Raw genomic sequence first — 27,271 nt, forward strand, 5'->3', positions numbered from 1 at the left:
GGATTTCAAAGATAGGCCAGATGGTCTGGTGGAGCAAAGGGTGAGAGTGAGATCTCTGTTTGATAGAAGTAGTGGAAGGTGTCCCTTTTGTACAAGTAAAAATGTGATTCCGGTTTTAGTCCCTCCCCCTTTTCATGTGCTTTGATATAAACTTAATATACATTTGATATAAAAAGGATATTAAAACTGTTTGATATTGATTTGACATCAAATGGATATTGGCTATAAAGAGTTTTCTGATTTATATCAGTTTTGATATAAAATTAATATAAATGTTATATAAAATCGACATATAGAGGGGAGCGGCTTTGAGCGGCGCTCGCCGATGTTGCCCAATTGAGTGCTGAGAGCAAAGTGAGCACTAAAGAAAGGCACTGCGAATCAAGGGTTTTGCAGAGTTATGAGGTGATGACATCACAGAGAGGTTCCGTGCCGGGATTATATGAAGCAGATATACATTTTATATCAAATTGAAAAGCCAGAAACAGATGGGGTGTGTTACACTAGCTGAATCAATCAACATAAATCCAATGGCTGCCAGTTGTTTGTTGCCACAATCCACATCCAGAAACTCTGCGGTGTGGACCGTCCATCTGTTGGTGTATGTGATGTCACTAAAAATACAAGAAAAAATATAGATTTAGTATGAAGCATATTTTACACAGTGAGCATCAGCGCATTACAATATTCACCAAAAATATTACAACTGTAGCATCGCACTGTGTGTTGCAATGTCAGCGTCAACATATTAAATCCAATGTAACAACCAAGTACAGGCCCCTAAGAAATTGAAATTTCAATCCGTTCATATAAAAGAATCGCAGCTACAACAATTCATCAAAGGTGTGATCTTTGGCAAACTAATCGAATCCACTGCATCTTGGGGCATGTCAAGATTGTATAAAACATTGCAAAACTTAGAACCATATTTATAAAAGTCCTAGCACACTTTCTACCTCAAAATTGTATTTTAAAAGTACACATTGCAGTTTTCACATGTAAAGATGCGGGGCAAAACTCAGCGCGTCCCTTGCAGACATAACATGGACACATTATGTATTACTTTGTGACACTCTGCATGCAGAATAAACTAAAATATAGCACCTACTTGGAAGTACAAAACAAATATGGCACAATCTAAAACATGCACTGGCACAGTCGATCAATACATAACACATCGACAAACATATCAAATAAGATATAGCACCCTGACACTCGCAACCCTTAAAAATCCATTATGTTGACAGTTTGTACAAAATAAATCTGTGTCTATAGTGTTTGTGCGACATATATGATCTTTGGCGAAAACTCAAAAACTCAAATGCCTAAATACCAACTTCCAATTGCACGTATTTGAAACATTTCATCAACTTTATCAGCGCTGTGAAACTGAAACAAGGCATTGTGAGTCTGCAAATATGTCACATCACAAAATGACAAGTGCCCCAAAAGTGCAGTCATGGGTTTATTTAATGTTTGGAACAGCAATAAGTGCTGCCGGTTCCAAGTTTTAAAATTGAAGTGTCTGAATGATTGTGTAGCAGCGCTATAAACACAAAACACTTTCAAAACCCTTTACACATGTTCAACTTCTTCCAAAGCGTTGTAGTCAAAATCTCAAAAACAGTTCTAGAACATTAGTTCTGTGTCCATGTGCTATCACACACACACAGAAATAGAATCCGGCGCTACCAACATCTATGCGCTATACTAGCCGGCATGCAAAATGTGAGGAACTCATGCTGACAACATGTAAGATAGACACAAGTGATCACAATTCAAGGGTGCTCATTGAACAATGAATGCTGTATGCAGGTTGGAAAAACGCCTAATCTTAACCTATATCTAAGATAGGAGCCATCGTCGACCATCAAATGAAAAATAAGACAGTCCTAGTGGCGTTGTGTCAAAATAAAAGGGCCTATACTAAGAAACCTATTGCCAAACGTCACAAATAATTCAAAAAGGAGTGTGGGATAATTCTCGAGAAAAGAAAGAAGTGTTCTCAAATAATATGTCAGGATTCAGTAGCTTGGTTCTCCCTTCCCCAAATTTTGGACACAGGGGGAGAGGGGAGCGTTGGAGCAAAGTACAGTCTCAGGCTTCTCCAGCACGAGACTACTGTTCTAATGGCTGATCTCAGGACACACTTTCAAGCTTTCAGCTATCAGGGCAGTCGATGGCCAAGTGTCATTTCACTTGAAAAGTCTCTTGCCTTCGATGACCTGACATGTTCAAATAACAAACCAAAAGTTCCTTTAACAAATGAAAAGATTGTTTCCAATGTTCACTGGGTGATGGGTTCACCCCTGGAACCTCCTCTTCTGGGCACTGGCTCCTCCAATTTGTTTATCACAGTTTCATGTTGGGTGATGGCTTTGCCCCATAGATCCCCCTCTTTTGGGTGCTGAACCTTCCCGTATTGTATTCCACAAATCTTTGTCTTTTCAAACAATTCGAAACACACTGTTTCTTGGGACTTTAGACTTTGCCCTGCTTGAATTTGCTTTCCTTATTTCTTCCCACTGCTGTATTACTTCCCTAGCTTTCACAGAGTTTGTCAATCTAAGTTTTTTGATTGTACTGCGATTTTACTAGGCCTCCTGTATGACCATTTTGACCTCTTTTAGCGACTCTCCTACGGCCTTCTGGTACCCATAGTTTAGCTCAGATGGGGATCGACCAGAGTCTTTCGAATATGCACCCATGTGGTGCCGTATTCCCCCTGCAGCTGGTCTCCCCTCAACACTTCTTTACACAATTCACTAAACTTGGTTCAAAACTTGCCACTTTGTGCTTCTCATTCAACACAGCCCGATTCTTATCGATTCTTCCCTCGACTCACCAGCTGTGATGAACCGCTTGGCTTTTCTTCTTCATTGGAGTCAAGGTCGGTACCACCGTCGCGGGAGCTTCCCTCGCTCCTGCCTATCGGCGTGGGCCTACCCTGTGTACCGTGACATTTGCTATAAGACACTGGTGCAATTGTTTGTGGTCTTAGGCTCTCTTCCACAAAGGTTCTTCATGTCTGGGACGAAAAGGGCAACGCCACTTCTCTCCTTCCCACCCTCACAATTCCTGCCACATTTCTCCTTTGCTTGAACTGCTGTGCCTGATTAGCCATCTCGCCGTGCTGTCCATCATGCTCGGCTTGCTCGTACTGTGCTCTCTGGCTCCACCTTTTATCCCTTAGGGGAAGGTAAAGAGCCATCAGGTGTTTGTGATTCTGATCAATTGCATCACTTTGCCAGACCCTTGTATTGGAACATGTCAGGTAAAAGGCTCTGGTGTTAGTCTGTTGTCCTTTGTGTTGTGCGAACATGTTCATGTTGGAAATGGGGGGGTGGCAGTGATTTGGAACACCCTACAAATATATATGGGGAATAGGTGTTAAAGGAAGGGGGACACTGTGTCTCACCCATCAGTGTCCCACTCCAAGCCCTCGATGACTCCCCATCCTGGTGATCCTACCTCACTGGTACACCACTAAGAAATGAATCCAATAGCGATGGCTGTGTCTTGGCCACCTGGATGACATATCCCTGGGAACTAGCTAGGGAGACACCTTCAGGTTTCTCACAAAAACCACACAGCATTCTAAGCAAACTATACATTTTCTAACACATCATTAAAAGCATGTACCTGTTTAGTTGAAAAATGCAGTTTGTCTCAAAAAAGGGCCTGTCTCAGAAAAGGCCTGCCTATCGATGAATACAGTGAAAAGAATTGACAGAATTTGGAGCAATATAGACTTGAACCTGCTGCGTGCATTAATATAGGTAAATACAGCAAGCTGTGTAAATAGGATGCATGTTGAGCAGCTGTGAGTGATTGTGCAATCATGGGCCCTTTGTCCCAGGGACCCTTAGAAGCAAATTAGAAATACAGAACCATGACCACAACACAGTGTGGTTGTGGTTCTGTATTTATACAATGAAAAAAAGCCTTATCAATGTTGAATAAAACCTCATAAACTTTAAAACCCACAAAAGCTATACATTTAAGTATTGAATAACAGTTCTAGAGCAAACATTTCACACATAGAAATAGAATCCAGTGTGACCAATATCTTCTATCCTAGCTGACATGCAATGCTACAGAGCATTCTAAGCAAACTATACATTTGTAATCATGTCATTAAAAGCATATAGCTGTTTAGTTTAAAAATGCACAGCCTGTCCCAAAAAGGGACTGCCTCATGGCCTGTCTCAAAAAGGCCTGCCTATCGATAAATACAGTAAAGAAAAAGCCTTTTCAAGCTTGAATAAAATCAAATACATTGTAAAACAATACATTAAAGTATTGAAATATCCCCCAAACTCACCTTTTTGCTTTTGTTGAAATAAAACTCTGAAGAGACAGCAGGCCCAGATTCCAATCAGCAGGATTTGCAGGAGTTCTCCCAGTGTTTACAGACACACAATCAAATCCAGTTGAGAAGAAAAGCACCACGGGCAGAGTTCCAATCACCTCTTCCAAGTTAATTAGTTGCCACTGCGGGGTATAATCATGCAGGCTGACTCTCTGGTTAACACTATAGTCAGAGAACCCCTTTTTAAGGGGTGAACGCTCAATGTTGTTTAATTATCAACTATGCACAGATGTATGTATTTCCATTTATTTTGCAGAAATATTTTTTTTTTTATCAACAGAAGCAGAGCATACAGGTTCCTATTGGTTGTACATCTAAAATTAAGTTCAGCCTGCAGATGCTTCCTGGGACCAATGCCATTTTTCTTATCAACAGCAGCAGAGAATGGTATTTCCTGTATACTCGTTCCTATTTGTTATAGCAACCTCTAAAATGAAGTTCAGCCTGCTGATGCTTCCTTGCACCAATGACATTTTTCTTATCAAAGGCAGCAGAGCATGGTTTTTCCTGCATACTGCTTCCTATGTGTTATAACAATATCTAAAGTTAAGTTAAAAATAGCCTTGCTAACGACCAGTTGTTTTAGTTGGTAAGACTTGTTCATGTGTATTCCCCTGGACAGTTTGTTTATAGAGCTGGCACAAACACCCTGTATTTCGGCGCTCTAAATATAAACCCCATCTGTGTTTTCTGCTGATGTGGCTAGAATACCTCTCTATGAGTCACCACATTCCGAGGATTCGCCAGGCCTTGTTGTAATATAAAACCCCTGCAGTGTTGATTCACAGCTCTCTGGTGGGTCGCAGAAGGACACGTGTATGCCATGCATGAAATGTTCTAGACTCCTTTGAAGCAACAATTTGACTTTTGTACGTGCTCTGGGAAGCACACTTTACTTATAAAGTTCACTACTTTTCATAATTTACATTCTGTATCAAAGCCAGTTCATAAAAGATTGGTGTACATTTGTATATCAAAATTGATATACATTTTTTTATATCAACATTTTCAGGGAAGCTTATATAAAAAATGTAAATTAATATTTAAAATAAAGCAAATATTTTTATATATAGATTTCTATATAGAAAAATATTAGTTTGAAATATTATTTTATATATAATCCCATCAAAAATATGTAAATATGTTTAATATTTTTATATAAACTTTCATATAAAAATATGATGTTTTATATTGATTTGTTTATAAATGTATGTATCAAAAATATGTTGTATATTTTATATGCATTTTTATTTTTAAATAATATCAAAATTGCTTCATATGATTTTCTGTGACCTGGAAAGTTATTGTAAACATTATTGGGGCTAAATAAAATTGCTGTAAAAAAACTTTGGGGGATTTATCAACTTGATATAAAATGTATATCCACTTTCCATCACCCCAGGGTGGAACCCCTCTGTGACTTCATCACTGCATCACTCTGCGAAACTCTACATTCACAGCACTGTCTTCAGGGCTCACTTTGCTCTCGGCACCCGATCATGCAACATCGGCAAGCGCTGCTCCCAGCCGCTCCCATCTATATATAGATTTTATAATGAATGTATATTCACTTTATATCAAAACTGATATAAATTAGAAAACACTTTATAGCCAATAAAAGTTTGATATAAAATCGATAACAACATTTTTTTTATATCCTTTTTATATCATATGTATATTAAGTTTATTTCAAAGCACATCAAAAGGGTGAGGGACTAAGACTGGTAGCAGGGAGCGTGCCCACCTGTCAACATTTTAACTTGTACAAAAGGGAACATCTTCTACTACTACGGATAGACAAGGTCACATTTGCTTGCAAGTGCCCCCTTCATCTTGCTTTCGTGGGAGTCTGAAAGTAAGGAGACAGTTTGTTTGTAAGGTGTGATGTGGCTGCAATAAACATCTGAAGCACACAAGTATTGGTTGCCCCTTAAATTTTCTCAGCGCAACCACTTTGTCAGACTTCACTTACTCTACTCCACATTTGTGTCATGATGAAGTTCAATAATACTGCTCATGGAAATCAGAAGTGGGAGGGCATGAGGTGGTTTCAGCACAAGTGAGCTATGAGCTGGCTTGATAAGGGATGACTGAGCTTCCAGTTATAAGGTAGAGCACAGCTTAAATATGCAAGTGAAGTTTCCAACAGGGGTGTGCTCGCTGTGTGCTCACCACTTCTACATTAATGCAGAGTAAAGATTTTTTATGTTGGTTTGCCCAAGTTCTATGCTGCTGAATTCACTTCTAAGCAGCGTTAGTTCACTTCTTATGTCCTTTTTTGTACTGCAAGAACCTGCATACTGTGGTCTGTGTGTTGTAAATCCTCTGGCGCCATGTGTTCCGATTTTCTGCAGCCCCTTGATATTTGCATTTGGCGCTGTGGGATACAATCTGTTACATCACTGCCCCGATCTCTGATGTCACCTGATCAGTATATGATTATGGACATGTGAATGTCGTGTGAGAAATAGCGTTGGAAAAGAGGACCTGGTAGTGATTTTGCCTCACATTGTGCTGTGTAGTTTGGGCAGTCCTATCCAAAATAGGCCTCTAGAAAGAACTTTATACAGCTATTATACATGATGAACTTGCTGGTGTATTGGAGTACTTATTTCTCAGAACCGGCTGAGAAATGTCACTGCGCTGATAATGGTTTCCCCAGAGTTTCCCTTTCACAGTTAAGAGCACTCACTAACCTGATAAAACAGCTGAGGGAATGCTCGTATTTTACTAGGCTGGCTCCTCCATAATGAGTGAGAGGGGGCCAAGACCGGTGGGTCGACGCCACCTCACCCATTATGGACGAGCAGCTCCTGGCTATAAGTGGCACATGTGTGGTGCTTTCTCCAGCATTATTTTGTTGCTTTTGTTTCCTTTTCCTTTTTTTCTTTTGTTTTAAACTTTCTGATGACTATGCGTATTACAAGGTCTAGCCATTCAAATCTGTCATCTACATGCACAACCATACCCACAACTACGCATATGAAGGCAAGTGAAAGTCCTCACCACATGACCAATTATAAGTACTTTCGTAAGCTCAGTCTTCCCTGCAGCCCAAGATCATGGACTTTTTCTCGCATGAAAGTTATTTCCAAGATTTCAGATTAGCCAGCAGGCCCCCTTTTGAGCCTATTGTTGCCACTTATTCCACACTCATTTCTGCATCATAAAGTGCAAGTCGTCTATGGGAGGTCCTGGTGAGGAGCACGAGAAGAAGACGGAGACTGAGTGAGTTGAGAGTTGGAGTGACGCAGGAGGAAGCTGGAATGCCCCTTAACTCTCTGCAGTTTTGGATAACAATACCCTAATAGTTGAAGCCGAATATTTTAATCGAAAAAAGAAGCTATCAAGGTCTCCAAGTAAGAAAATATGAAGCCTGAGAATTTTTGTGAAACAAAAAGCTGTCTGGTTGATCCGTCATCCAAAATAGTCTTCCAGCAGAAGGAGTTATAGATGCCAGAGCTATCATATTTCAAACAGAGTCTAAGCTGCCACAGCACACAATAAAAAGGGTCAAAACATCCCTAACAGATACAACTACAAACAACATCTTCTTGCTACAGTCCTCAATGTCCGGGCCAAAAGTGTCCCACCATCTCAAGCTAGTCCAAGAAGCCCAAGATTGAAGAAGCCATGCCTAGAGTGGAAAGACTCCTCAGACTCCTGTGAATGGCAATCTATAGAAGAGCGCATTACTTCCAAACTCAATCAAGTTGTCAATCTAAAGGAGTTCCGGCAATGGCTCGAGACTGTTAAAGGGTGGGGACGGGGAGACGCCCCAGATGACAGCAGAAAAACACTGTCAAACCGCCCGAACAGCAGCAACAAGTAGAACTGAGGTTTGAGGTAAGACTGGCATGGATAGACTAAGGAAAATTTGCACTCCCACTCAGGCTTCCTCATTAGCAGGCCCGTCAATCTTGTTAGGCTAGTGACATGGTCATGTACAGCACCTTCGAGGCCCAGCAAAACTGCCAGTTTGAAGCAAAATACGTACACACCAACTAACACGCTAAGGGATCTTCATTTAAGGAAAAATCAAATATCACCGAAAGTAAGCCAACAAATAAGTACACTAACACAGGGCAGGAGGAACATTGTCATCACTAATGTAGAGAAGCCTGCAAGGAGTGAACCAACAGAACCCCAGAGAAATAAAGTCTTAACCTGGTTACACCACAAAGTCGGACAAGAGCTCATAAAATCGTACGACCTAAAAGTTATGAACAAAGTAGAGAGTGACAAAGAGTGTCCTAGAGATTGTATTGTTGTGGCTATGGTAATCTTCCTTTGTTTCTGAGCATCTGTGATAGCCTGACAAATGTGTTATCTGATTACAACCTGCAAATCGTGTTTGACAACATTTTGTCGGCCAGACCCAGTTATGGATAAGATTGTCCCACTCACGCAGGAGCATATTGCAAACTCTAAAGTCAATATTTGGAAGTTCAACCAAGTTAAAACTTAATTTCCAGATTACAGTTAATAGTCTGTGCTCCCCATGCATTACACTCATTATTTCTAGTGTTTTCTGCTCCGTTCTGACTACAAGTATATGATTCAAAATATTAAAATCTTACACAATACTGGAGAATTGAAAATATGATGGTATTATCCTGCAAACCTAAATATCAGAATATACCATAGACCAATCTACCACAGGGGACAATAGGTCTGCGGGATGCAATCCCAGACACCAGGGGCACATTCTTTCTTCCCGATGGATTCTGGGACCAGTAGTTCAATTAAGCCTATTTTCTAAAAGGAGTTAAAGGTTGCACCATGCAATGGGCACTTACTGGAGGGAATAAAGGCATAGAGCATGTAATGTTGTGTGGTTGGGGCATGTTGATCATGTACAAGCATAGGTTTGGGAATACAAGCACAACATTGATGTTGGAGTTGTGGTCATTTCCTCTCTCCCTCTTCTTTTGTTCCTTTACCATTTGCATTCCTCTCCATGAGCATTAATTTATCAATTCTGCTACATAGAGAAGATCTACATTGATTGACACCTGTGGATGTCCATACATCCCAGAAGGGCTCTCTTCTGTAGCACCCTGGCATAATGCATGGAGCCAGACAAATTCACGTAGCAGTGACTTGCATTGAAGAATGCATAACAGGTCACATGCACATTCATGGAATCTGCAGTTCCTGGCCTTCTCCGAGGCCTCTGGTGCATTTCAAAGAGCCACTGACGTCAGGGAAAGGGCTGTAGCATAGAATCAGTCCATGGAACATTCACGGCAGCCAGGATGGTGGGCCCGGGGATTATGCTGGGTGCCATGTCGCAAATGTGCATCAAGCACCTGCCCCAGCACTGTAGAAGACATTGGGGGTCATTACGACCCTGGCGGTAGGGGGTTAACGGGGCCGGTAGAGCTGCATAATGAATAGAGTTACCTCACCCCTGCGTGGTTGAGGAGACTGTATACAACACATACAGGAAAATGCCCTAGATGTGGAGCAACTGAGGCAGATCTGATACATATTTTGTGGTCATGTGGGAAACTCTCTGAATATTGGTCCAGGATCTGTGAGGCATTGGACGCCATGGTGGGGTGGTCTGTAGAGTGGGATCAAACTGCATGTATATTGGGATGTATACTCAAAATGAACGAAGTGAAACGTAAACTTGTAAACATTGCACTACTTCTGGCTAAGCGCGCCATCTTGATGAGGTGGAAAAAGGGGAAATCCCCCACAGTGGAGGACTGGATACATGAAATGGTATGGGCGAATGGTCAGGAGGAAACTTACTCCATCCTACTTCCTAGCGCTAATAAGCCGAAACATATATGGGGCGATTCCGCCAATACCTAAGTGATAAAATTAGCACTGTCAGTAGTGAGGATGAAGTATTGTGAGTACCAACTGTAAGAAGCCTGTGACCAACATAATATGTGCTATTTGTATTACTGTGAAACCATTATGATGCTGTATAACGCTGTTTACTGTGCAACTTAAATAAAGGTTAAAAAAAAACAACAGAGGAATTACTTTCAAAATGATGCCACTTGGAATAAGGCCTAATCCTTACCGTCAAAGAAGGGGGGTCTGGGAAACTCTCTACCAGCACGAACACAGCCCATTGACTTGTTCTTGGGTGAATGGCCCCTGGGAGAGTCTCAACCAAGTCTTTAGCTCACTGTTCTTTTCACAGGCAACAGTTTCACCTCACTGATGATGCCCAACAAGGCTGAAACACGTGTATGGGGTTACTGATGGAACTCTTGTTCAGAGGAGAATTGCCTAGCATTTCGGCGCTGGACTGCCCATGGGCAGGACAAAGGCTGATATGCGGGGAAATTTCTTCTCTGTGAAAAGGACAGTGAGCTAAAGACTTGGTAGAGTCTCTCCCAGGGGTTACTCACCCAAGAACAGGTCATTGGGCTGTGTTTGCGCAGGTAGAGAGATTCCCAGACCCCCCTTTGTTTGCATACATTAACTTTGGGTTTCACCCTAAGTTAACAGGGCAATCCAGACGTGGACCCCTTGCTCACTGTTCTTAGAGAGGCAACAGTTTCACCTCACTGATGATGCCCAACAAGGCTGAAACACGTGTATGGGGTTACTGATGGTACTCTTGTTCAGAGGAGAATTGCCTAGCATTTCGGCGCTGGACTGCCCCTGGGCAGGACAAAGACTGATATGCGGGGAAATTTCTTCTCTGTGAAAAGGATAGTGAGCTAAAGACTTGGTAGAGTCTCTCCCAGGGGTTACTCACCCAAGAACAGGTCGTTGGGCTGTGTTTGTGCTGGTAGAGAGATTCCCAGACCCCCCTTTGTTTCTAATCCTTGCCGTCATTACTTATCGTTTCCATCCAAGTCGTAGCGACTGCCACTGTGTACATCATGACAGTAAACTATTTGAAACTTCAATGAGAAAAGAATAGGATGCAACCAGTGAGACGCTTCTCATAGCGCACTTCCTATATCAGCTGTCTTTGCAGTTAGTGTCCACTTTGTCATATGTTACTGTAATGTAAAGCTTTATTTCCTGTCATCTTTTGTTCACCTCTTTCTTTTCTACGTAGCCTGCTACACTGTGTATTATCCAAACCAGTAGGTATCACATTCTGCATTAGCATGTGTAATAATGATCCTTATTAACTTGCTCAGTGTCAGAAGTCGACCTGTTATGAAGTGGTCAGACAAAGAAAAATGGTTCAGACAGATGTATTATTGGGCCCCATGCTGTGGCCACCCTTCTTCTGTGTCTGTCACCTCGAGCCATGGGATGACGGTAGGAACGTTCCTATGTCATCACATCCAGGGTCGGATTGGCCCCTCGGCCTTTCCGCCCGTGGCCGGCCCGAAATAGTCCCTGGGGAGTGGGGGCCGGTTTCTAGCCATGTCTGGGCCGGTTTGGAAGAAGAACATTTTTTTTTTTTAAAGACTTTCATCCATCTCAGGTCGATAAATGAGTACCAACACAGGTTGGGTGATATTGTATGCATATTTGTTCTATAAAAAAAAGAGCTTATGCGTAAGTGCTATACAATAACATATTATCATTTGGTCTTGGACGTCTGCTTGGATTCACAGTAATTTAGTGTACTTAGGAACAATGCTATTTGATGTCCCTTCCTGTTTTGTCAAGGGATGAAAGGTCGTGTTTCATTGCTTCCCGGGATGTCACTTTGGGGTGGGGTCAAATGACATCACTTCCTGTGATGTGATCAGAGGTCAAGGGACGTGAGGCGAGGGGTGGGCCACTTTTATTTGGGTGACCGGGCCTATTTATTGTCCCAGTCCGACCCTGATCACATCCTATCTGTTAAGCAATTTGGTCAAATGAACGCACGATAGAAGGAAGCGGGTTGCTTCACTGCAGAAATATTTCCATGGTATAAGGATTTGCCATCCCGTTTTTTTAAGTGAGGTTACAAGGGAATACACTATGCAGTGGGAGTGAAGGGTGTCAGCTACACTTCATGAACAGTAAAGGGGAGAATGGGGGCGGCAAAAGGGATCACAGAAGAATTACCTGTAATATAACGACTTTATTCCAGATAAAATACCTCCATACAACACAGAAGGGGTGTGCACACACATGGAAGGAGTTTGGAGGCGCCGCCATGGCCCTACATGAGCAACGGCAATAGGGGTTCTCTCGTGGGCCATGGCTGGGCCTTTGTTGCTGTAAGGGAACTTCTGGGGGGACAGTGGGAGGGGCACAGTGACAGAAGGTGAGAGTCGGATCTTAATTCCATCCGGTGTGTTGTTAACTCATAAAGGCGGCCAGGGGGCAGCTTCATTCTCTTTTCCCACCACCTGCAAATGTGTGGTCTTAAGGAGTGTTGCCAGGTCAAAAGGAAAACATTTGCTGAATGCCCCTTCAAAAACAAGCTGGCCCCCAACCAAATAAGGTGGAAAAAGTAGCACACCTCTAAAACACTATGGATAGGTCTCAAAAGTATGAAAAATAACAGTAATGCAAATATACAGAGAGAACACAAATATATTATGTCAGAACAAAAAGCAGTTATTTAAATTGCATTTAATTTTTCTAACAATTAGTGTCTTTTTTCGTTTCTTGTATGCATGTGACATATAAAAGCACATCATTGACTTTTTGGATCCTTGAGTTCTCTGGTACATCGTCCAACTGGTCCTTGATTTGTTGCTATCCTTCGGTCCTTGACTTACTGACATACCTGCCAGGTATCCACATGTCCTTTGTGACACTGAGCCAGCCCAGGCATTTCCTGTTAAATGTTAGGGCTGGTATTTTTGTTCTTCCCATTATAAGTATGGGCCTACAAGAACCACCATGCAAAGTGAAAATCCAGGCCTGGCTCATGGCGTCACACATGACATAGGCAACCCACGTGGCAGCAATTCCCTTGTGAGTTGCTCCTCTTTTCTGTCACCCCTCTGGTCCTTGACTCCATTGTGAGTCACTCTCTTCTGGTCAGTTACCCGTCTGGTCTTGGGTAACCTGGTTGACCGCACTCCTCTGGTCCTTGGTTCATATGGTCCATCACCCCTCAAATCAATGGCTCCCTCATGAGTAACTACTCTAGTCCATCACTCCTTACATTTTGATGTAATCATAAAATACTCAGGTGCTTACCGAGGTTAATATTTGGTGAAATAAGGAAAGATTAACCATGCAGAATGTTTACAAACCGTCCACTTGTACTCCCCAAGTGAACTAGCGTGCCATGGCAGTAATGGTGACAGGACTCAGTCATGGAGTTCATGCAAGAGTTGGCCTGTCAATGTACTGAGCAAGAAGGAAAATTAAACCTAGAGGAAAAATAACAACATATGAACAAAAGCACACATGACATGACAGAATCATACCCAACCAGAAGAATAACAATTGTCAAATGCAATAGTCCTGTTTTTACTTGTTTCCATGGACAGCCTACTATGACAGATATTGCCTTTTTGTACCATGTACTGATATCTTATATCAAATGTCAAATGTCCAGCCATAGCCATTACACAAAGAGGTACATTGTAGAGAATAGGAAGTGTCTCGCGGCGGACGCGCGTGCTCTCGTGTTTTCTTTTAGAACGGGAGTCGCGTGACCGCAGCGAGATACGGCGGTTAGGAGGAGAAAGGTTGAGCTGCTGATGAGAGGGGCGACCGGCAAGCTCCGTAAATAAAAACGAATTTACAAGTTTCTCCGGTGTGGCCTCCTTCCTTCAAGTGGCGACGAGGATGGCACACGGAGCTTGCCGTGGAGCCCAGTGACGGTTCCATGTACTAGGAACACGTCGTTGGCAGTAGGGGGAGCAGGTCCGGAGACGTGAAGAGGCCTGTGAAGAGGTGGGGCCCTGAAGAGGGTCTGTCTCCGCGGCGCCTGCGAGTGTGGCGCTGCAGGGGGACGCTCTCCCCACGTACGATCGAGCTGCAATAAGAAGAAGGACTGTTTCGCCTGGTGGGTGCCGCCCATTTCCCCTTCTCATTGGATAAGGAGGTGAGGAGCAGGGAGAAGGGGGAGGTTGGGGGCACAACCAGGGAGGAGATACAGCCGAGTGAAACAAAAGCCAATTTAGGAAAAAAGTGGCATGAATAGTGAAGCAGTACAACGGTGACCCCTAGTGGACATTTAAGAAATTGCAGTGTCTCAAGAAGAATTATGACAGAAGTGAAGTAACTGCATAGACATTACACAGTACTGTATGGGAAAGGAATACGGAGATGCAGTGAACCTGTCACATTCATATTGAAAAATTGCATAAGAGGGCAAGCAAGTGAAGCTAGCAAATATAATAAAAGTGAGAAAACTTTGGAGATAAGGGCACAGTGACACAAAAGGAAAATTGGTGAAATCAACACTGTTACAAGAAAATGGCTGCGGCTAGTATGTCACCTCCACCACCGTTCCTGTCAGAACCTGGTGCCCCACCCATAAGGTGGTATAGGTGGAAGAAGCTGTTTGACACGTACCTGATTGCAATTGGAGGGGATAAGTTTGCAGCAGCGAGAAAAGAGGCGATCTTGTTGCACAATCTAGGAACCGAAGGCAGAAGTGTTTATGATGGATTACCTGACCTTCCACAACAAGGCCAGGGAGAAGTGGACCAATATTCCATGGCAGAAAGGAAGTTAGAGGTTCATTTTGAGGCCAAGAAAAATATAACATTTGAAAGGCACAAGTTTTTCCAAAGAGTACAAGATCCGCAAGAGCCGGTGGAGAATTTCATAGCAGCATTGAGATCTCTTAGTCATACATGTGAATTTGGGCTGCTCACTGACTCTCTTATAAGGGACCAACTAGTTCGTTGCACAAATAACATAAAGATACAAGAGAGGTTACTATCTAAGGATGCATCACTGGAGTTGGCCATAGACATGGCAAGGAGTATGGAACAGACCCATAAATATATGACCACTATGAAGGGAGATAAGTCGGAAGGAGAAGTAGCTGCGGTGAAAGGAATTCGCAAGGCTGGCTTCAATAGAGAAATTAAATGCTACAAGTGCGGAAGTAATCGTCATATTTCCACAAGCATGTTTTGCCCAGCCAGAAATATCTCGTGTTTAAAATGCAAAAAGAAAGGGCATTTCGCGAGAGTATGTCGTGAATCTGGGATGGTGCAGAACATAGAAGTAGGAAGAAGATGGTCGGAACAAAGTGAAGAGTTGAAAATGGAAAAGTGCAACCAAACAAAGCATGTACTGGAAGTAACAGAAGTCTCGTGTAAGGGAGGTGCACCGACAGATGTATTCATGGTGGATGGAAGGGTGGTGACAATGAAGGTGGACAGTTGCTCACCATGGACATTGATGTCGAAAGCGACATTCTTGAGTTGTATGCAAGGAGATGTAACAAAATTGAAGAAGCACAATATAGAGCCATATGCATATGGAAATGTTAGAATTGGAATTATAGGGATGTTCCACGCTTCCATCAAGTATAAAGGGAGGAGCTGTGAAGCAGAAGTATATGTTACCCAAGAAGGTTCTTCACTCCTAGGATGGGAGGAACAGTGGAAATTGGGGATTAGAATACAGGCAAACGCGGAGAGACCAGTTGATGTAGCTGAAGTGAAGGACAAATGGGAAAAGGAGTATCCCATGGTGTTTCGGGAGGAACTAGGAATGTTGAAGGATTTTGAACATGAAATTAAATTAAGGGCAGGGGCCAGTCCGAAAGTGCACAGGGTGAGGCCTGTACCACAAGTACTGAATGAGAAACTCAAGGATGAAGTGGAGTCGTTACTCCAAAGAGGGATAATAGAGAAGAGCGAAAGTTCGGAATGGCTATCCCCGGTAGTAGTAGCAGCTAAGGCCAATAGAGACATTAGGTTATGTGTGGATTTAAGAGATCTGAACAGAAATATATTAGTGGATAGGCATCCTCTACCAATAATAGGAGACCAGCTATCAGTACTGAACAATGCCAAAGTGTTTTCGGTTATCGATCTCTCACAAGCTTATCATCAGATTCCGTTAAAGGAGGATTGTCAACACCTGACAGCATTTATCACGGTGTTTGGCTCATTTAAATACTGCAGGATGCCATTTGGGCTGGCGTCTGCGGCAGCCGTATTTCAAAGGGTCATGGAGACGGTGTTGAGTGGAGTAAAGAACATTATTGTGTTCCAGGACGATGTGTTGATCTATGCCAATTCTACTGAAGAACATGATGAAGTGTTAAGAAAAGTGTTAAGTAGATTGAGTGAGGCAGGATTGACGGTGAAGAGAAGCAAGTGTAAGATTGCGGTACATAGTGTGGAATATTTGGGGCATGAGATAGATGAGCAAGGGGTAAGGCCTAAAAAGAACTTGGTGGAAGCAGTGAGATGTGCACCTGTACCAAAAGATAAGGAGCAGGTGAAATCTTTCCTAGGTTTGGCTGAATATTATCATAGGTTTGTACAGGATTTTGCTAAAGTATCAGTGCCTCTCAGAATGTTACTAAAAAAGGGAGTGAGATTTGAATGGTCTACGGAGTGCAATGTGGCTTTTGAGTGCATTAAGCAAGCGGTGGGTGAAGCACCATCCATAGGTAGGTTTGACCCTAAAGACAAAACGGTCCTGGTAGTAGATGCAAGCATGTTGGGACTGGGTGCGACGTTAGTACAGTACAACAAGGACAACAATGAGAGAGTGATAGCATTTGCGTCTAGGACACTGAGAGGGGCAGAGAGCAAATATTCAGTCATTGAAAGAGAAACGTTGGCCATGTTTTGGGCAGTAAATCATTTTAAGTTCTTCCTGTGGGGTAGAAAATTTGTAGTCAGGTCGGACCACAAGCCCATGGTTCAGATGTTTGAGAGTGGGAGGTGGGCCATGGGTTCTCCAAGAATAAGCAGGTGGGGTCTGGGGCTCCAAAATTTTAACTTTGAGGTGAGTTAAGCGAAATGTTGTGGCAGACTGTCTTTCAAGACTACCTCTTAGTGGTGAATCTAGGGAGGATAGAGAGATGGAGGAGGAGTCAGTAGTAGCAGAGGTGAAAAGTGCGGTCAGTAAAGAGGAATGGGAGAAAGAAGAGAACTCTGATGCTGACCTCAAACTAGTCAAAAGTTGGACGGTGACGGGGTGGCCAGAAAAGAAAAATTTAGATGATAAATTCAATATTTGGTGGGAAGTAAAAAATGAGTTAAACCTATGTGAGGATAGGTTAAGGAGGGGAAGGTGCATTGTTCCTCCTCATTCTCTTAGGTCGGTACTAGTTGAATTGGCTCATCAGGGGCATCCTGGAGAAGCGGCTATGAAGAGAAAATTGAGGCAAAATTATTGGTGGCCGGGAATTGACAGGTGTGCAGAAAGGTGTGTCAAGGATTGTATAATTTGTCAAACAAGTGACAAGTGCAGAGTGGTGAGAGAGGCTCCGATGATTCCAAATGTGGTGCCGGACCAGCCGTGGAGTAAGTTAGCAGTGGACATAATGGGCCCTGTGGCGGGCCTGGGAGATGGTTTGAAGTTTGTGTTTGTTGTAGTAGATTTTCATTCCAAATGGTTTGAGTGGGAAGCGGTAAGGGAAGTCACGGCAAAAGAGTTGATTGGATTCTTGGAAAAAGTATTTCTTAAGGAGGGGGTGCCGGTGGAAATTGTGTCTGATAATGGGGTGCAATTTGTGTCTGGAGCAATGAAGAAGTTCCTTGCAGGATACAGTATAAAACACACAAGAACTGCTTTGTATAATCCCAAAGCCAATGGGCTGGTTGAAAGAGTAAACAGGTACATAAAGGGGGGCCTGCAGATGGCAATGAAATCGAGGCAACCATGGAGGGAGGTATTGAGGATGCTGACATGGAATTATGTTACTACACCACATTCTGTGACGGGAGTATCTCCTTTTGTTTCAATGAAGGGGAGGGAGCCTGGGACAAGACTTTGTCCAGGATGGCTAGGAATGGCCAAAGTGGTAAATGTTGACCGGAACCAGATTATGAAACTTATTGCAGTGAGTCAGGAAAGGAACAAGGAACTGTTTGATGACAGGATGAGGGTGAAAGTACGGGAATGGAAGGTGGGAGAAAAGGTGTATATCAGAAATCCTAGACTAGTGAACAAGTGTGTAGAAAGTAGATTTCTGGGTCCTAAGAAGATATGTGCAGTAAAAGGTAATGTGGTAGTCCTGGAAGGTGGTGAAGTTTGGTCGAAAGGAAGTTTGGCAAAGGTGGGTGAAGGGGAAAAGAGTGAAGGTGAGAAACAGTTGAGGAAGGTGGAAGGTGATAATCTAAGATTGAATGAGAAGAAGGAGAGAGGGGTGCAAGATGAGAACATGGGAAAGACAGGTGTGAAGTTTGGTAAAGATGACCTTCAAGGTTCTAAGGTCAATGTGGATTTTTCTTTTTCACATAGGGCAAGGTCGAAGCCAGTGTGGATGAAGGATTATGAAACTTGAAGGATTATGAAACTTGATACTGTAGTGCTCACTTAGTGGTTAAGAAATCCATGAGGGAAATGGATATTGAGAGTACTTAGGTCATGCACATGCAGTGTATTACTGTCGTTCTTCTATTATATGATAGTTCAGATAAAATTTCTGATTGATTTTAATTGTTACTGTTAAGTTTACATTTCAGCTATTATAATCATATAAAGTATATTTGCCCTGTTTGAGGGGGAAGATATGTAGAGAATAGGAAGTGTCTCGCGGCGGACGCGCGTGCTCTCGTGTTTTCTTTTAGAACGGGAGTCACGTGACCGCAGCGAGATACGGCGGTTAGGAGGAGAAAGGTTGAGCTGCTGATGAGAGGGGCGACCGGCAAGCTCCGTAAATAAAAACGAACTTACAAGTTTCTCCGGTGTGGCCTCCTTCCTTCATACATCTATTAAATGGCTCTTGTATAGTCAAATGTCCAAGTGTAGCACTTTGCGCACTGTGATTTCGGTGTGTCCATGTATCATACATGTTACTTAGATTGAGTTTGCTAGGGCTAAGATTTTTTAATCAAAATTAATCATTATCATTCTAATTGTTACATCAACCATTTGGGAATGGAACGCTGTGTGGCCAGTGTACAGGCACAGTATTTATAGTTTCAGGCTGCACGATTTATGGATGGGCAATTTATTGTGACATTGTACGTCCGGGCCGTGCATGTGTACAATTTTGCGGTGGCATTGGTCAACCATCCTGGTGGCCAATAGTTCCCCCTGGGGTGAACTGACCAACAGTAAGCAGATGATCCTTAGAATTAGTGGTCCTACAAAGGTTTTAGGGGGAGTTGTCTCCTCACACAGCATCATTGTTGACTGTGCCCATAACAGTTTGCATTACATCATAGTGCCACAATGTGTTGGATTTTGTAATCGTCATGTTTTCCCCGGTTGTGGGTTAAGATGTGGTCAACTGTCCTGAAGGCCAACCAGCTGGGACAGTGAGCTGGTACCCTGGGTTGCCATGGGAATTGTAGCAGGTTCTGTGACTCTGGGAACTGCCCTCATATGTCCCATAAGTTTGGGATTGCATAACTGTACAATGTGATAGCTGTCCTAGTTAGACATGCTGGTTTTCTGGGATCGGTAAGTAAAACGTGGGTCGTGGTCACCCCTTCTGCATCTGACTGGACCGATCCCCGAAGGAGGTAGAAGCCTAAATCTGCTCAAGCCAACGTGGAAATACCTTAAATATTAATAATTTCCCTTTACTTTTACTTTCCTAACACCAACTCTCAACTCCATTCTGTGCACTCAAGACACCCCCACAGCGCTGTTATCTCTCTTAGGGCCTAATTCAGGGAATAAACTTTGCACCGCTTTGTGAATAAGGATGTTTGATGGCAGTGCAAAGTCACTTTGCACCGTGCTAAAAGTTCCATGAATTAGGCGATTCATGTTTACCAGTACCTTGCCTTAGTGGGGTGGGACCCTGAGTCTGTGTAAGCATGCTTTCTTTCCACTGTCTCTGTACACCGCAAGCCCATATCGATAGAAGCAGGAACCGTAGTGCTAGACAACTGTATCCTGTCAGCTCTGGCCCTTTTTTTCTGAATTACTTCGCTTCATGTTGTTCCCAGAGTCCTCTGCTGAAGAATGAATGATGGGAAAATATTCCTCTATGGCAGAATATGCATCATGCACTTATTCTCATGTGGTATAGGCATTTGACTCCTGTGAACCAGAGTGTTTTGATATCTTTCAAGCTTAACACCCACAGACAATGCAGTAAATACATGTCTGTATTGTTTCTAAAAAGATGAAGGTCACACAAAATTCAGACATAAAAGTAAGCCTGGCAAAGTCTCGTCCAGCGAAAAAACATAGGAGAGCAGGACTGCCTCAAATGCACAATCCACTTGTCATTCGGGAGGTACTCTTCCAAACCTATTTTGTTCTTTCCATTCTGGGACTTGTAGTTGTGCACCTACCATACATTTCCTCAAAGCATGCTTTTTCAGAAACGTGTGCTCGTTTCATTAATATGCTTAGAAGTCGCAGTGGCTGGTAGCACATTGCAAATCCTATAATCCCAGGATCGCACGGTAGGAAGAAAACAAAGTTTGTTACTTTCGAGGTCATAAACCAGAGCTCACAGGTCCCACTGAAAGGCAATGAATGCGCAACCATTTTATAATTTAGCATATTTAATTTATGAAGCCTAATCTACTGTTGGTTTCAGAAAGCCCATGGCAGTTTCAAATTGCCCTGATTACATTTCTGCCTGGGAAGAAGGTTGAAGAGTTCTTAATGTGCTACATTTATACAGTAACTTGTTCTTGGGTCAAGGCTCTTACAGTGTCATTGTAGAAGGCTTTCTCATGAGAACGAAGATGAGACGACTGGGTCAGATGAATATAGTTCAGCTGGTCATCTCAAATGTTTAAATGCATTGGCACCATGATATGAGAATTGGTGCTTCAATTATGACATCACAAGGGAGGACCAGAGGTAGTGTGTTAAGGTCTGTGGGACCCAATCATGGAAAATAATGTATGCCTTTCCATAGGGGTTTGCTATGCAATCACCAATCAGCTTCTTGAGGGGAGACTTTTTTTTTTCCAAAGTGACTTATGTTAATTAGTTTAGACTATTATAAAAGCTTTTCATTTGGGGTGTTTCTTTGACAGCGCTTTTTCATGCAGTTCTGTTCCACATTCTGTTTGAATAATGCTGTCCCAGCTGCGTCTGGGGCCATAAATAAAAGTGTGTTACTTCTTGCCTGTCGTATACTTCTTTTTGACTACTTTTGTAATGTTTTACTCATGAGGTCCAAGACATGAGGAGGAGGGACCCCCTGAACAGTTGCATGTATAATTTCAAGCTTTGGTTGCAGTTGTCCTATATTATGGTTTTTATCTCACTGTATTTTGTCACTGGTACTGGCCTTTCCAATGAAATACAACCTGCAAATATCCTTACAACTTATTTCATTGGAGAGGTACAGTAGCACTGTCAACATACAGATGTCCTCATAAAAAATCACATTGAAGTTTCTTATGGGTACTACTGCTCTCCAAAAAATAAAATAAAATAAACAAGCACCAGGGAAACATGAAATAGAAATGGAAACAGATTGTGAGCAGAAGGAAACACTTGTTAGTGGTACTGCACCTCTGCAATGAACTAACACACACAGTTGGCCTTACTTATTTTATTGGAGACCTGCAGTTATGTTATGTTGTGATAACAGTACTTGGAAAGCGCAACAGTCACCCAAAGGCATCATGGCGCTAGGAACCGGAGGCAGAGAAAGTAGGCTAAAAGAATTTTAGAACAGAAAAGTCTTCAGGGCATAACAGAAGGACAAATGATTAACCGTTCCAATGAGGGAGAAAAGGAAATAATTCTAGGCCTTTGCAGCAGCCACGAGAAGGACCATCCACCAACATGATAATAATGTATGCAGGGGACTTTAATGGTTAATGAGGATTGGGAGCAGAGTGCTCTCAAAGAAACGTAAGGGCAGAATTTAGTCTGAACAAATGTAGCCTCCAGCTTATAAAAAGCTTTGTGTACAATGCACAAGGATTTAAACAGCACACGTTTCTCGACATGGAGCCAGTGTAGTGGACGTAATATGGGACTCATGTGAGCACCATAAGGAGGATGAAGGACTGCTCGTGTTGGAGCCGGTAAGTCAGATGGGACAGTTGAGCCAGATAAAGTGCATTGCAGTAATCAATACTGCTCATCACCAAATAAGACAGAACAGGGGCATTGAAATTAGAAGGAATAAAGGGTAGGACCTTGCTAAGGGTTATTAACTTGAAATGACCAGTTTGACAATCAGAAGCCACTTGATCAGATTTTTACAGTGAGGCCGAGATTTTGATGCCCAGATCTTTCAGTAACACTGACAACATAGAGATGTTCTTGTAAGCAATAACATTGAGATAAGAGAAGTTCAGTACCACTGACCACATGCAAAAGTCATAAGAAATCACAATGAGATTTATATGTATGATGACATCTGTATGTTGTCACTTGTACTCTCCAAAAAATAAACCCTTGTATGGGAACAGTATCCAGAAAGGCAAACCTACATGTAGCCCAACCAGACCAGGAGGGTAGTCTAAATATTTCCCAATTCTCTCTTGCTGCAAAACGAAAGATCACTACGCTATCACAGTCACATAACATTGTAGAGAACTTCTGATTGGAAGAAAATAATTTAAACAAGCCACTATTGGATTACATTCACATAATTGAACAAGAAATAACATTCCGTGGTGAAGTAGGACTGCTTCTGGAAACTACCTTGGCTAGTTGTGAGGATGTTAATACAGCGCAGCACCTTGCCATCTGGATTTGCACTTGGCAAGCATTACAGAGCATTAGCAGTGCCAAGCAACATCCGAGGGTACGCCTCCAGCCTCACTGTCATCCCATGATCGACTCATTTTATCCGGCCTGGCCGAAACCTAGGCGAAGTCGGGCAAAGTCAGCCCTGCTGTCTGTGGCTGTCCGTCGCGGGCAACACCTCCGTCTCCATATGGAATCCACTTCCAGATCGGAATACCACTCAATCTAAGGCACTGCAAGTACTCACTAACTTACCTGACTTCATGTTACCGCCACGTCCTGTCCATCCATCTACGTGCCAAATTGGCTTTTCATCTGTGTCTGCTGTTTCACGCCCCATCACAGCAATACTTTGACCAGTAAAACTACCATAGCTGCATCATTGTTTACCTCTGCAACATCTTTCTGCCATACCCCTTGTATCTCTTCTCACGGTGTGTGGGGGCGGGGTGGCACTGGTATTTTATACCATTCGTCCTTTTTCTTATTGCTCATAATTTGACTCTTCCTCACTTTTCCTCATTTGAATTCTCATACTCTATTATTTCTGCTGTTTCTTTTATATCTTCAAATTATTTCTTACTGATTTACCATCCACCTGGTCCTGTAGCCTCCTTCTTTGAGGACATTGATACATTGCTGTCTTTTCTGCTCCCTGCCACTACCACACATACAGTTCTTGGCAATTTCAATCTTCATCTCTTAACTACTCATTCTGCTCTCCCATTTCTTTCTATTCTGGCTTCTCACTATCTAGCTCCTATTCATACACCCCTTCTCATATCTCTGGATCTTGCCTAGATCTTATAATTACCTCTTCCATCTCTACATCTCCCGTGTCTTCTCTTCCGGTTGATCTATCTGACCGTCATGTTCTTTTGTTCTCGGTTCCCCCTGCTCCTTTCTCTCCTACTTCGTCTCCTATAACTTCTCCTTCTTACTTACATTGCGACTTATGTAAATTCAACACTTCACTTTTTATCTCTACAAGCACCTCTAAACCTGTGTCTCAGGCATCATTCTCCACTCTGACAGCAGGTGAAGCTGCCACCGTTCTCTCCTCTTCACTTGCAACATCGCTTGACTCACTTTACCCCCTCTTATTCATTTCACCCTTCATGTAAACCCCCAACCATGGCTTTCTCCCCATCTTCACGCAATGCAACGTGTTCTTCTGCACTTAGAAAGGTTCTGGTTAAAACTGAAGACAACAGGGAACTACAATTCTTATGCATCTTACCATGCTCTTTATGATAAATCTCTTTGTTCTGCTAAACAATCCCACGTCTCCTATTTACTTCACTCACAGTCTTCTCATCCTAAACAGCTTTTCCAAACTTTATCTTGTCTGCTCTCATCTCCTATTCCAGGTCCCTCAACTAACTTCACTGTCATGGCTACAGTTCTTGCGCTCTATTTTACTTCCAAGGTTTCTTCATTTCGATCAGTTATTGAATCTTCTCGCACTCAGTTTAGTCCTTTGACCTCTGCTCTTCTGGCACCTCCTAAAGAAATCTTTACTGGATTTGTTCCTATTGCTAATGAAGACACTCTTTGTCTTCTTGCCTCTGCTCACCCTACTTCCTCTCCACTGGATCCTATACCATCTGCGCTCATACCTAAAATCTATCCTTTACATGTTTATTAGTTTACAATTTTATTTAATTCTTTTTGATCTTCCTCTGTTGTTCCTTCTTCATTTAAGCATGCTACTATTATCCCTTTCCTAAAAAAGCCTTCTGCTGATGTATATTCTGGCTCCAATTTCCATTCCATTTCACTGTTGCCATATCTTTCTAAAATTCTCGAACAAATTGTTTATTCTGAAGCTTCGACCTTTATATCTCGTAACTCTATCATCCCCTGTTTTCAATCTGGGTTTCACCCCGGTACTCTATCGAGACTGCTCTTCTTTCTATTCTAGACTCTCTCCATTCTGCATGTCATGCTAAACAGTTTTCTCTCCTTATACTTCTGAATCTTTCTGCTGCGTTCGACACCATTGATCATACACTCTTACTGTTTGCTCTTTCCTCTTTTGGCTTTTCTGGCTCTACTTTAGCCTGGTTTGAATCATATCTATCGCAGAGGACTTTTTCAGGTCCCTGGCTGGGGTTTCTTCTGAAATTTGCTCACTTACCTATGGTGTCCCTCAAGGTTTGGTCCTTGGTTTTTTCACTCTACATTTCTTTGATAGCTGGGGTTATGTCTTCTTTTGATTTCTCGCATCACTTCTATGATGTTGACACACAGCTCTTTCTTTCGTTTTCACACTTTACTGACGATATCCATCACAAAGTTTGCACCTGTCTTCTAGCCATCCAATCATGGATGTCAGATCACTTCTTAGTACTTAATGCTGCAAAAACGCAGGCTATCTTTTTTCCCTCATCTACTATTTCTCCCTCTCCTTCACCTCCCTTCATATCATTTCCTCCATCTCACTTACCTATTTCTTCAGTGGCTCATAACCTAGGTCTCTATCATGATTCTGATCTTTCTTTCAGTCACCATTTTTACTTATCTGGCTGTTCCTGTCGATTTCATTTGCATAACATTCAAAAAGTCCTCCCTTTTTTACTTTTAAAGCCACTCAGCTACTGATGTCTGCTTTAATCGTCTCAGGGATCTTCTATTGTTCTTCTGCAAATTTTGGACATCGTCTATCTTGTTTAGCTCCTTTGAAATCTGGATTTAATGCTTCCATTTGTGTTCTCTGCTTGCTTGCTCCTCGTGATTCTATCTCTTCTAGCAGACTAATCTTGGATAGCTCTCTTTTCATCTCCGTTTAAAATATTTTTTGTGTTTAGTTTTTAAAGGCCTCCATGGTCTTGCTCCCCCTTATCTTTCCTCGCCTATTGCATTTTACCTTCCTTCTCACTCACTTTGTTTTGCTTCTCATCACCTTCTATGGTTCCCTGTCCCCCCTGTGCTCAGTCTCCTTTTCGGTCTTTCTCGCTCTTAGCACCTTTAAACTGGAACACTCTCCCTCTTTCTCTCCATTCAATCACTGTTTATCCATTCTTTCGGGTCTCTCTACGTTCCTATCTTCTCTCGTCTGGTTAATGAGGGTTACTGCAACCACAGAAACATTCTGTGTTTTTATATATGAATTAATTATTTGTACTGTGCTTGTTCTTATGTTCTGCGCTTTGGTTTAAGGCACTATTTAAAACCAAATTAAATACAAATTTAGTTTGTTGGCTGATTATGCCACATCATTTTCAGTTTTGAAGCCAACCACAAAGTCACCTTTCTGGTAACTTTTTACCCTCTCACTTCTTTGTAGCAATGGTGTTGGCGATAGGTTGGTGGCTGTGCCACCAAAATATCCACAAAGTCAATGAAGAGAAAGTACAATCAAATCAAACCAGTTTAATACACTGAGATGAAAGAAAACCTGTGACTTATCAGACAATGTAAAATAGTGATTTCAATACTAATAAAAAAACACTAGAAAAGCCAACTATTTTGGCTTTCATAGTGGCATGGGTTAGGCAGTTGCTAGGTATTTGCAAGGCACTGCCATAATTGTAGAAACTGGCCATAAGTGGGCAAAAGTTGGAAAATGGTCTGATTTCCTGACCATATGAAAACAGTGCCTATGAAATGCCTATCGAAAAACATGTACAGAAGCCAAAACTGTTGGCTTTGTTAATGCTTGTTTTTACAGAACATCAATGCAAGGAACATATACAAATCAGAAGGCTGAAGGCACACTTCATTAAGGCATTTTTATTACAACAGCAGAACATTTAGAACTGCAACTAAGCCATAATTATCAGCAGGCTGCTTAGAAAGAGCACTGCAAGGCTAACGTTTGATGTTACTGCTTGATAGAGGTAACTTGAAGAGATCGCAGGAGGATGTGTTTTGGTTGGGGAGGGGGAGGTAGTGGATGGTAATGGCCATTAAAATTAGCATGGACATTTGATAAATAGCCAACTAACATCCACTAGCTTGTGTTCCTCCTCATTTATCATCTCTTTCCTGCCTGTACTACAATACCAATGCAATAGTTTTGTCTTATATATGGTGTTTTAGTGGCACATAATAATCACAACTAACCAGCTGCCTGTCCTCACATGATGTCTATCCCAAAGCACTGCCACCGTTTCCAAGCTTGACCTAAAAAGTAGGTTGTGGTGAAAACAATCATAGATTTTCAGTTAAAAGAAATAACATTGTGACCCTTATCCTAACAATCATTCTAACTAAAAAGAGGACATTTTTGGG

At 42.3% G+C, this 27,271-nt stretch overlaps 1 long non-coding RNA gene across 1 annotated transcript in view; it reads right to left on the reverse strand.

Annotated features, from left to right (window-relative positions):
• Positions 1-438: 438 nt before the first annotated feature.
• The window catches only part of LOC138472500 (uncharacterized), an 823,178-nt gene continuing 796,345 nt past the window's right edge, over positions 439-27,271 (reverse strand). Inside the window, exon 4 of the long non-coding RNA XR_011268618.1 lies at positions 439-614. This is a non-coding gene — a long non-coding RNA (uncharacterized lncRNA). The remainder of the gene's footprint in view (positions 615-27,271) is intronic.

Source organism: Ambystoma mexicanum, chromosome 8 (assembly GCF_040938575.1).
Source record: "Ambystoma mexicanum isolate Mex_15411 chromosome 8, UKY_AmexF1_1, whole genome shotgun sequence".
Classification (NCBI taxonomy): Eukaryota; Metazoa; Chordata; class Amphibia; order Caudata; family Ambystomatidae; genus Ambystoma; species Ambystoma mexicanum.